The sequence below is a fragment of the Pseudorca crassidens genome, chromosome 4 (genome assembly GCF_039906515.1).
Source record: "Pseudorca crassidens isolate mPseCra1 chromosome 4, mPseCra1.hap1, whole genome shotgun sequence".
Classification (NCBI taxonomy): domain Eukaryota; kingdom Metazoa; phylum Chordata; class Mammalia; order Artiodactyla; family Delphinidae; genus Pseudorca; species Pseudorca crassidens.
Genome location: NC_090299.1, coordinates 32492906 through 32505410, shown reverse-complemented (window position 1 = coordinate 32505410; position 12505 = coordinate 32492906). Strand labels below are relative to the sequence as shown.

Below are 12505 nucleotides of genomic sequence, written 5' to 3'. Positions count from 1 at the left end.
ATAGGGGGATTTTCATCACATGGCTGTTAGCTCTTCCCCTATTGTTCCGAGACTGTCATGCATAAATGTCAACAAGAGTGTATTTCATTCATACTCTAAAAGTAAATCCTTTATCCCACAATTAGCCATAATCACGACCACATATGACTATGATTTACCATAACTAAAATAGATGGCGTGGGATTTATTGTTGGCTTATGTTTGAAAAAGTGAAGGCAGATTTTTAAATTAAATAATTGCATGCTATCTATTTGGGACATAATTACTACTTATTTTGTTTTCCATATATATCTATCTAGTTAGCAAATTGTTACAATACCCCCGTTAGTAAAATCTAAGGGACTGCTCTGTTTGTGTGCGTGTGTGTTTAAAATATGCTCTGAGAGCATAATGAGAAGAATAAACTAAATTATGAATTTTTTCTTATTGATGATTTTTAAAAATTATCTTTATTGACAATTTATATGTACTGTTACTGTGTGTACCTATGTCAGTGATCTCATTTGAACAGCATAATGACTCTATAAGCCAAGAGAATATAAAATACTTCATTTCTTTTGCTTGTCCAGCACCCATATCCCTTTCCTTGGTAACACCACCCTGATGTTTTATTTAAGAAATCAGCCTCCCTCATTTACTACAGTTTGTCAGTGGGGGCACCCTTCCTTCTCCTGCCCTCCCTTCATCAAGGAAAGGAAGGCAGGACCTCAACTAGGCCACTCAGACTCTTTCTGGGAATTTGCATCTTGAGTAAAAAAGCCAAAGGATGAAATTTTTAAGAGGTCTTTTATTTTGGCTGAGGTGCCCTAATAAGGCCCCAAAGGTCTTGTTTTCTAGAACCCTGGAGTGCCATGGGTTCATGCTCTTCTGAGGCTCAGTTCATTCCTTCATTTGATTATTTCAGCTTTCTCATATCCTTACAATAAATTCCTTTTTAAAAAAGTATTTTGTATACGTTGCTTAAGAGTTGGTTTCTGTTGCTTATACCTGAAGAACTCTACTGCTATGCTATTACCCTCTTCTTGCAGACAAGGAAATTGAGGTGTAGAGAGGTATAGGAACTAGGCCACAGTCATACAGCATCTAGATAACACAGCTGAACTCTGGTCTGCCTGCTTCCAAGCTCTCTTTTAATCCCCAGGTAACACTGCCTCTGTTTTCAGTTTCAAAATAGTTTAGATGAGAGCATGTCTAGATGGTCACACAGTCATATTAGATCAGACCAAAACTATAAAATGGATAAAGGAAGGAGCATCCCTTTCTTTGTTACATTTAATAGATAGTCACTATTTATTATGCACCCAAAGAATTCCTTGCACTAAATAAGGAGTACAAAACCATGACCAATTTTGCAGTGATTCTGGCGGTTCCTGTAATTCCCTTTTTAGTGTTTAATGTCACTCAGCTGTGCACAATTCCAGAATTAACATGGGTTCAAGTACAGTCCCTACCTGCATTTAAAAACATTTTTATTTCACACCCATTTAGCTAGGGAGGATACAGTGAAGTCCAAAGCAACAACTGCTAACATGTGTGTAAACATCACTTTAAAACTCCCATGAAGAATTACAGAGTAGGTCAGAGTCAAATGCAGGAGGATCAAATTATGCATAGATTGAAAATAAGAATGGGAGGCAGCACTATGATGTTTTCAACCCCAAGCTCAAGGACCTTCGTCCCTTTTGTGATTTGGGTACAGTTTACATCTCTGAGCCTCTCCTTACATCCTCATCCTTTCCCAGTGTCATTAAAGGGAAGCAAGACTGCCTAATGGTCCACGTAGCACTCTGATTAAGGATGGGGTGAGACTGCGCTGGGGTTGGCGGTGGGCTCAGCAGAACGCAGCCTGCCCAGACCAGCTTGATTTATCCCACCAAACCTCTGTCTCTGCCTTCCTGCAAGTGACCTGACACGCCTCCGCTAGAAGCTCCTTTTCATGGAAGTTTTGTGAGCTATGGTCTTTTCTAGGTCTGTTTGAAAGTGTTACCCGTGGGGCTGCGGAAGAAACGGAATGTGGTCTGGGAGATTGGATAATCTATCAAAAAATTTTCTGGCATCTGATAGCTACTTAACAATATTAATACTTCCTTCCATTCCGGAAACATTTTTGAGGATTACTCTTCTAGAGCACACTGTAAAAATTGTTTAGGAAACATCAAAAGCCAAGTGTCACCAAGCTAATAGTGCCCACTGAATATACGTATCCCCCCAAAGAAGCCTATTTTTTTTCTCTTTAAAAACAGTGGTGATTTAACTCACAGAAATAAAATTAGTCACAGTTTTTTGGTTTGGGGTTTTATTTTGGTTTTAGTGGAATCAGTTAAGGTTCCACCAGTCAAAACTGATGGCATATTTAAGCTGTGTATTTGAAGAGTATAAAGGGGCTATTTACAGTAGTGTGGGCAAGATTTACAGCAGGAATGTCCATTAGTGACAGCCACATACTAATTTAGAATTTTCTGTTAACCGCGTTAAAAAAGTGAAAAGAAACAGGCAAAATTAATCTTAATGATATACTTAGTTTAACCCAACCTATCCAAAATATTATTTTTAATATGCAATAAATATAAAAAAAGTTTAGTAAGTTTTTTTTTTTCATAGTAAGTCATTGAAGGACTTCCCTGGTGGCGCAGTGGTTAAGAATCCGTCTGCAGATGCAGGGGACACAGGTTCGAGCGCTCTGTATCTTTCCAAATCCAGCCCATTAATGAGGTTCCTCATTGGGGCTCACACTTTTGAAGGCTTCATAACCATTCATTCTACATCCTCAGCTTCAAACCCTGAACTCCAGTGATAGTTCATTCCCTTACTCATTTTGCCACTTGGATCCTCTAACTCCAGTTGTTTCCACGGCCAACCTTGCACGCCTCCTTTTGGTCTCTGTCCTGATGCTAAACTCTAAATTGATCCCATGGAGCCAGAAAGGTGACGGGATTTTGAATCTAAATCACTTGCTAAACCTTTCCCCAGAGTCCTGAGTTAAGCAGCAGGCTGTGAAATACCAACAATTTTCACAAACAAATGTAACAAGATTACCTCTGCTTGAACAGACTTACCCTGTTATCATCAGTTACCTTCATGGTGCTAGTCTGCCCTAAGCCACGGAATCACCAGATCATTAGATGAAAGATTTGCATTAGAAAATAGCAGAAATGCTCAAAGGTTTGGGTCGAGTGCCAACCTGTAGTTAAGCGCCAGACTTTCCCTCTATGTATTTCTGCATTGGCAAACAATTTTCTGATTGGCACGTGGAATGCAGCTTTGCTCACCTGAGCCCAGTGTCCCTGGTGTGGTCTATAGAATCACTGGAGTAACACCCCTCTCCACGGGCTGCCCCCCTCCCCACCTCCTAGCCATTAAAGATTTGCCCATGGCTTTGCTTCTGAATTCAGGCTATTACTGAAGATCTGGAACAGCAATCCTCAATCTGTACTCTGTGGCATGTTAATAGGTGTTAGTGGCGATAGTATATATTAAAATAAATTTTGAATATTCTGGCTAGAACAAAGATAAGTTTCTTTACTGCAGAAATTCTCAGAGCCTTAGTAGGCTAATGTGAACTATGAATCATTAAAAAGAGAATACAGTAGGTAGCATTTACACACATATTTGAGCAGAAAAATCTCCTCCCGACCCCCACTTAACTCTGGCCCCAGAACATGAGAATTTACCTCATAGGGTTGCTGTGAAGGTGGAATTGAGATACTGCATGGAAAGCACTTAAAACAGTGCCTGGGCTTCCCTGGTGGCACAGTGGTTGAGAGTCCGCCTGCCGATGCAGGGGACACGGGTTCGTGCCCCGGTCCGGGAAGATCCCACCTGCCGCGGAGCGGCTGGGCCCGTGAGCCATGGCTGCTGAGCCTGCGCGTCCGGAGCCTGTGCTCCGCAACGGGAGAGGCCACAGCAGTGAGAGGCCCGCGTACCGGAAGAAAAAAAAAAAAAAAAAAAAAACGGCGCCTGACAGATGAAAGCTCTTTGGGCTTATTGCTATCATTGTTATCACATAGCTGTTTCAATGAGACCTCACCAGGTGTTCCTGTGCCCTCTGAGAAAGAAAGAGTTGCATATGGATTGAATGGGGATCCTTCCAGGAGCTATGGGTATCTCATATGGACACTGCACAGAACCAGTATGGATCTCTCTTTGGGTTCCTTTCAATCAGAAAACGGTTCAAGTGCAAAGAAGTTTATTCTTTTCCGTTCTTCCCAAACTGGCTAAGCAGGGTTCAATTCAATAGCATGGAGTAGCAAGGGTTCAGAGCATGGCCTTCAGAATCTTGCTTAAATCTTGACTCTTCCATTGGTGACCGTGTACCCTTGGGCAAACTGATTAAAGGAGCAATGCCCAAAAATCTGTAAAATTTTTAAGATAATGTTTCTCTCTCTGGTTGTTGTCAGTAATTCAAGAGATTGTGTCTATGAAGTGCTTAGCCCATGCCTGACACACGGTAAAATGTGCTCAGTAAATGGAGGTTCCTAATCACTCTACTAACAGACTAATTTCTCTCGTTTATTTACACTGAAATTCTAGTTAACTTTGCCCACGTAATCATGGCCGCAGTGTCTATGAGGACCAACTTGCTTCACACCTGATCGATATTTAGTAAATATATTGGCCACTTGGATTGGTGACTGATTAGATTGCTGGATTAGGCCCATGAAGCCTCTTGGGTAACTCCGTGATGTTAGGAATTGAAGGGGAATGCCATGTAAGCTCTCAGGGATCACTGCTCCGGGCAGGATTTCTTTGAAATCTCTGAAGCAATTCTGGTACCCCTTTATTTTTTAAAACCTATAAATAATTTCTAATATCATAAAGATTTTTAGTTCCTAGGTAAAATAAAAAGTATTCCCAAGTTCATTGCTTTGATTAGGAAGGTTGTGAATAATATCAAAGTTATTCACAATCCAGTGGTCGGAAGCTCTGGGAAAAATAATTTTAATTTTAGATGTTTCATGCAACACTGCGAATGTTCTCTCTCCTGTTTGGGCAGGGAGAAAACTGGCAAGCATTGTGAGATGGGGAATTTATGGGAATTAATGGAAATGTTGCGGCTGACCAACAAAGGAACTTCCCCAGCCAAAATCAAAACAAAGATATTAACTTGGAAGGGGGAAAAACGGCGGCAGCATAATAGTATCATGCATTGAAACCTTATCTAGTGGTTGAAGTAATTTGGTTTGAAGAACTTAAAGAGCATTTTGTGGTTTATGGAAACGGCCAGCAGACACTATATTTAGCAGCCTCTCCACTATTAAGTTCTCATACCTTCCTCTCCTCTCACCAAGTGGGGCCATTTAGCTTCCTTTATCCCCGGATTGTTACCAACCTAAGACCTCATGAGGATAAAAGCCAAGCTATGAGTTTGCCATGCAATGCCCTTGCACTGCAGACTACTTCCAAAGACCAATGTGGCCACAACAGATCTGAAGGTTTGCTTACATTCACTTAAGACAAATTTTCTGAGTTCATTTACACAATTTCAGTCCAAGTTTTAGACAGATCCATCCCTCTTCCCAAACCATCTCCCTCTCTCTCTGTCTCTCTCTCTCTTTCTCACACACACACACACAGACTCACTCACAGATGATCCTCATAACAAGTTCACAATTAAAGTTTATAATAATTCTGAATTAGATAAGAGTGGGTTATACTGAGTGAACCAGATATTGCAGAAGAAAAATAATTTGAAGGTTAGAGACCAATTCTTTTTCTCTTATAATTCAGCACCATGACTTTTTTGTGTAAATAACAGGAAAGCTGCCAGGGAAGAAGACACTTTGCTAAGGAAATTACCAAATTAACCCTTTCGTGGCTACCACTCGCCCCATCTGGCCCCCAGCTGCTCTCCTTTGAAGTCCCAGTGATCCTCTGAGGACCGTCTTGCTGACTGACACAAGAGCTGACACAAGAGCAAGTACTACAAGGGCTCTTGTTTGGCCAACACATGGACACATGCAGTTAACTGCTCAAACAGCTTAAGACAGTAGGAGTTATTTCCTCATTTATTTTTCTAGTAAAATATGTTGTTACTCTACCATGGAAAATTTCTCAGGATTGGTATATTATTTTATAAAAAAACCTGGCTTCATCTGTTGTAGATAATATTATTAATACTATAATATTATAATACTATTATACTTAGTACATTAACAGTACTAATTATATGTAAACTAAAATTATTACCTAAAATATTAATATCCTATAATCCAATTTGTTCCCATTTTTGTTTCCAGAATTTCATAACATTAAATATCATATTGAGATTCATTATAGTCCTAATGTCATTTTCTAAGACAACGTTTTTGAGAATTAACAAATCAGCAATTAAAATGTATAGTATTTTTGTTAATCCTTTTATTTCACTTTTCTTTAGCTATAGACATTATTGTAAATATATTGACCAGAGTTCTGAAATTCTTTTTCCTACTTCAAGTACTTTATATAAAAATTTATAATTTAAAATTAAACTTTACTCAGAAATTTCACCAGTGTTCCACTCATTGACCTTTTTTTCACTTTCAGATTAGATAAAAGCCTCAGTGGATGTTCTGTTATTTTTCATGAAATAAGAATGAATGAATTCATTTTCCTCTTGCTTATTCACGTTTTGCTGAAGAAACTTTTTAAAAATAAATTCACCAATACGAATTTTCACGAGCCTACATAATGTAGGAGAGAAAACAAATCATTCTCACGTGCAGAATAAGGTCACTATGGAACGGGATTCTGTGTACCTTTAAGTACCCTTCAGCCATGAGAAATGCAAAAGAAATTTTACTTCCATATTTTTACTTAATTAGCCATCTGTCCCAAACTCTTAATTCTGTGATATTCCTTAAAGTGGGGGGAAAGTGCTGAAGAATAAAAAACCAAAAGAGTCTACTTTGGAAAGCTTTCATTTGTAATGAAAATCAAATAGAATGTATAGAGACAAAGTTTATTTGTCATTCCAGATCTTCAGAGTCACAGAATCTCTTAAATGATAAGTGTTCAGATACAAAGCTGGCCCCAACTGCAACGATTTGTAGATCAGATCTGAAAAATAGTCTATGATTCAATTTATGGAAGACATAGAATATGCAACTATAAGGAAAAAAGTATAAACTTAGAGCTCTCTTGTTTCCAGTGCTCTGATCAGGATTCCATTCTATTTCCAGGAAAGGTAACTGAACACCTCTCATTTTAAGTTTGTAAGATTGTAAATTTAATATGCTATCAAGAAAAATTTTTGAATGAAGTTCTTTCGAGCCCAGAATTCTATGGTAAACTATGAAATCAGGTGGATGTTGAAGTTGACAGATCTTGGAGACCACAACTACCCTCACCCTCCAAGACATCAAAGAAAGGGCAGGATATAGTGATTAACCTCACACACAAAATTACTGGGCCATGGGATGGAGACAGGTTTTCATAGGTCCTTCGGTGGCCTGTTTTTTGTAGTCTAAAATCCAGTGAGATGAGGAAAAACAGCTGCACAAGATTGGCCCTCTCCTTTCTAAGGCAGTTGTGACAAGAATACAACTAGTAGGTTTCCCTGCTTCTCTGAAAAGTGTCTGACACCTAGTTTAGCCTTTTTTCTGTAGGCCAAGGTTAACTCTGAGTTAAGTTTGACTAATAATAAATTACATATGATTTTGAAAAGATATCATTGAGTTGAGAGGAAACACAGGAAGTTTCGCCATATTTATATACTAATATATATTAAATATTTCCTACAAATTGGCACACAATTACCTTTAGAACATTCCTAGAGTTCTATAACACAAAACAGCCCATTTACTTTCATAAAATCTCTGACTTTTAGAAAATTTTACCTTAAACAAAATTAAAGTTTAATCTCTGTAATGCCTACCTAACCATTAGTCCCAGTTATTTCTTTCAGTTACAAAGAATAACTGTTTCCATCATACTAGCTATATAATACAAGAACTCTTTCTGTATCCTCAGCATCTAGCGCAGGGTCCTAACATGGAGCACCTCCATATCAGCACTTAAAATATTGCTAGACATTCTTTCCAGGTTAAAAGTTTCAATTATTTTATTTGCTCATCCTCTGAAATGGTTTTCAGATTTTTTATCAGCCAAATGCCACATGTTTTGGTGGGAATATATAGATCATATTTATGCATATAATGTCAATATGCAAATAGATTCAATTCCTCCTGAAATATAGGAAATTCCCAAGAGTATCAACAAGTTTATCTGGGGCCAATCAGCTATCCAGACACTCAAGAGATATATTTTTTAATTTCCTTAGTGTTCAATTCTTCCTTTACCATGCCAATGAAAAATCTTACTTGTAATTTCATACAGAAAAAAATTATTGGACGACAGGAACACAGGAAGTCCACAAACCGAAACATCCATTATAAAGGTCCTGGTAGCTAAATACTGATATTTCTTTTCAAAACTTTCCAAGACTCAGGTGTATTGAAATAAATATTCATGTCTGCAATTATGTATGTATGTGTAATCAGTTACTCAGACACTTTTTAATGGGCATTATATCAATACTTGCCCTTCTCATTTTAAATAGTTTCTTCTTTTTCTCTTTTGTGGTCTACCAAACTGCATCTGACTAAATGTACATATTTAGTGAAAATGGATTCCATTAGAGTGTAATGTTACCCAGCTATTGTTTTCTTTGGGAGGAAATAATGGAGAGCATGTCCAGATGCTTAATATCAGGCTCCTGTTTCTAGAATTACAGTCTTAAAGCTGTCAGGACTGTTCACGAACAAGGATGATCCAGAGATTGTTCAGCATATGAAACACCCTTTTTGTGAACATTTAAGCAGGTGAGGGAGGAGAATGCTAAACCACTGGCAGAGAGAACTTGAAATAGTTAAGCAAAGGACACTTTTCCCTTCTCACCTATCAAGACATCCTGTTTTTCCATGAAATAAATGAATCATATTTTCTGATCTATTCTGAATGTACTGAGTTTTTCTGGTCCATTCTGTTTCAGTCTCACAATGTTGTAGCCCTCCATCTGGCCACAAACAAGTTATTTTGTTTGCATCTTTTCTGGAAGAAGAGTACATTAAGTGTACCCACATTTTTCTGACAAAGTACTAAAGGTATGTTTACCTCCTTTCCTTTACTCCAGTAAAGGGCAGCTCTCTGAGATGGATGCCACCAAGCAGTTTACAATAAATCTCGTTTAACACAGTAGCTCTAGTCAAAAGAGAATAGTGATGTAATTTCAAAAGAAAATCTTCAATGTATTCTCATGTAAAGGGAACAGTTCTACAAAATATTAATAATACTTTTCACAGGTGTATATTCAATAAATTTGTTGTCAAATTTTCTGAAGATGAGCCATATAGAAACAGCTATAGCTAATCAGAAAAACTGCCCTAATGTCTTATTTAGAGAGAGAAATCTGTTTATTTGTACTAATTACAGAAACCATTAAATAGTACTTCAAATTGATGACCATATTAGAAAGCTTACATCTGAGGCAATAAATCCCAAGTATAATCACATAAATTGATTATAAGTACGTGATTTTGCAGCTGATAAAAATAGCTTCCTGGATAGTATCGGAGAAACTTTCAGAGGAACAACTGAAACATTAAAAGTGAGGGTCACTGAGTTCACCAAGATGCATAAAGTAACTCCTCAGAGCCATCCACTTTAAGTTTCTTCAGGGTAAAAAAAGCAGGAGTTGGCTTCAGGGAAAGCATACAAACTTTGGAATCAGAAAGACCTGGATGAATAACCTGACCTCAGAGTTTAGCTTTTGTGTCCTTTGGAAAGTTACTTTACTTCCCTGATGATAATCCTAGCCCTACCTTCTAGAGTTGCTCTGAGAATCAGAACTGAAATACGTAAATCACCCAGCACAAGCCCTGGGTCACTGCGTGTTTTAGGGTTTTAAGAATGCATTAGATGTGACCCTACTTTATAAAGAAAATCTTTAAATATATATATGTGTGTATGTGTATACATACATATATATGTATATATCTTTTTTTTAGGGGACTTCTTTTTCTAATTCAATCTTTTATTTCTTTAGTTCGAAAGTATATGGCTACATAAGAAACAAATAACTTGTTAAAAAAATCTAAGTCAAATTTTCGTATTTTTTCTTCTTACTTTAATAGTGTATAGACATATGTACAATGTAAACTTTAAGTATAAACTGGAGTATTTTCAACTGGTAAGAGTTCAGCTCTTCAAATAATTCTGGTAGAAAGAAGTGTGCCTGTGAAAGGAAGGAGAATGTTTTGAAACTTTATCACTATGAAAATGAATAAACGTGATAATGAAATATGTAATATGAAAAGAAATACGTAAAGAGATAAGAGCAGACATATTTGCAGAAAAGTAAAGTGTGTAAAGGGTGATAAAATGAAAATATAAACATCAACAGGCCAAAATATTTTAAAACAATGCATAGTTTTATAAATAATCAAAGATAAAAACCCACTAAAACTTATTATTGGACTTAAGATTTGCTATATGTCTAATAAATTCTTACTTTTAAGAAGAATGGTCCTTGATTAATGGCAAACTTGCTTTTACTATGGATTTGTCTTTGCTAGCATTAACAGACTGGAAAACCACAGTTTAACAGTTTGAAGTGATGTTAATGGCTAGAGATTAAGTTACAGTGTTTCTGTTTTTTTTGTTTGTTTTTTTTTTTTTTGCGGTACGTGGGCCTCTCACTGTTGTGGCCTCTCCCGTTGCAGAGCACAGGCTCCGGACACGCAGGCTCAGCGGCCATGGCTCACGGGCCCAGCCGCTCCGCGGCACGTGGGATCTTCCCGGACCAGGGCACGAACCCGTGTCCCCTGCATCGGCAGGCAGACTCTCAACCACTGCGCCACCAGGGAAGCCCCAGTGTTTCTGTTTAATTCGTCAAAAATATAGCACCCATTTCAATTAGAATAAAGAATGCTGTTTATAAGATTTAGACAAAATGATTATGGATTTTTAAATCTAAGCAAAACTTGTACCATCCATTTTGCAACACTGGACACTAAACTGCTTTTAGCACCTGAGACTTGACTCAGGATGGAGGCTTCTGTTCAAGGAGAAAAAGGGCAAGTTTATACCTGCGTACCTCAGTTTATTTGGTAACTATTCGGTGTCTTTCTGTATGCTAGTCTTTTTTCATCTATTTTTCCTATTTCATATGCTAACAGAGGTGGCCTTGTACCCGATTCCCTAAATTGTGACCCCTTTGAGATAGAGCGCACCCACATAAGTCAAAGGACAAAGAGAACGAACGGTCCATTATCTGCCAGACTCTTCAAATGTACTGTCTCATAAAATCCTCCTGCACTGAATATTATCTCAGTTTTACAGATGAGGAAACTGAAATTTGCATTCAGTCTCTTGTGCATGGCCATACAGCTAGGAAGTTTAGATCTCACTACCTTCAAAACCTGTGAGAGTTGAGGTAACTAGTTATTCTCCGTTTCACAACGACCTGACATGTACTAACTGCGGCTGGTTCTAAGATCGTAGATTTGAAGATTCCTGAGAGAGAAAACCCAGGTATGACTGGTCTGAGGACTGACCTCTTTTGATTTTTCCCCATGTCATATGGACAGGGCTCTTCTCTCTGCTAAAATAAACAAAACAAAAAACCTACCCTCTGTTTAGAAATATAAAGCCCCAGTGCAACCAGGCTTTACAACTCTCCAGCACTGTAAATCTATACAACATACAAAGCTAAGGAGTGCCAAGGATTGCCAATAGCCATCAGAAGAGGTGAGAAAGAACGCTTCCCTACAGAGTCCTCAGAGGCGGAATGGTTCTGCCAGCGGCTCTGTTTCAGACACCTCCCATCCAGACCTGTGAGAGAATAGATTTCTGCTGTTTTAAGCCACTCACTTTGTTAAAGCCGCCCTAGGAAATTAATAGAGATCTTGGTAATCCTAAAGGCTTTCCTCTTCTAAGAATTTTCTAAATAAGCATCTTAACTCTTATATGATGACATTCGTGCTTTCAAGACTAGATTAAGGAAATAGGTTTTTTAAGGCAACAGAACTGGGGTTTTAATTAACTGGTACTGACTGCTGTGAAGATTAAATAATATCGTTAAAGCTCTTAGCCCCCCAAACCTGGGAGGTATCTCTTGCTCAGTAGGAACCATACCTTCTCTTTCTTTTTCTTCCTTCTTGTCTCAGATTATCTGCAGGTTTTAAGATCACACGGGGCAGAGAATCATGGCTTGCCACCTTTCACACCATTTGGTGCGTGTCTTGATCATAAAGTACAATATGTTGTGTTTACAAAAGAATGGACTGTTATTTTTTTAACCTGAAGGAATGAAAAGTGATTTGTTTTCCATAAGGAAAGGCATATAACAATGCATTAAAGAAATTTTCGGGAACAGTTAGGAAAAAATAAACATTTTAATTCACAACAGAGAAAAGTCATTGTCCTTTGGAATGTGAAAGCCTTATCATTACATCATTACCTTCAGTGGAGTACTGCGGACCTCAGCCCTGGAAAACCCTCTGGTCTTTGCTGACAAGAAATATAC

General features: G+C 38.0%; 1 protein-coding gene across 1 annotated transcript in view; it reads right to left on the bottom strand.

Moving 5' to 3' along the window:
• The window catches only part of DKK2 (dickkopf WNT signaling pathway inhibitor 2), a 102236-nt gene that overhangs the window by 56753 nt on the left and 32978 nt on the right, over positions 1-12505 (bottom strand). The window lies entirely within an intron of this gene.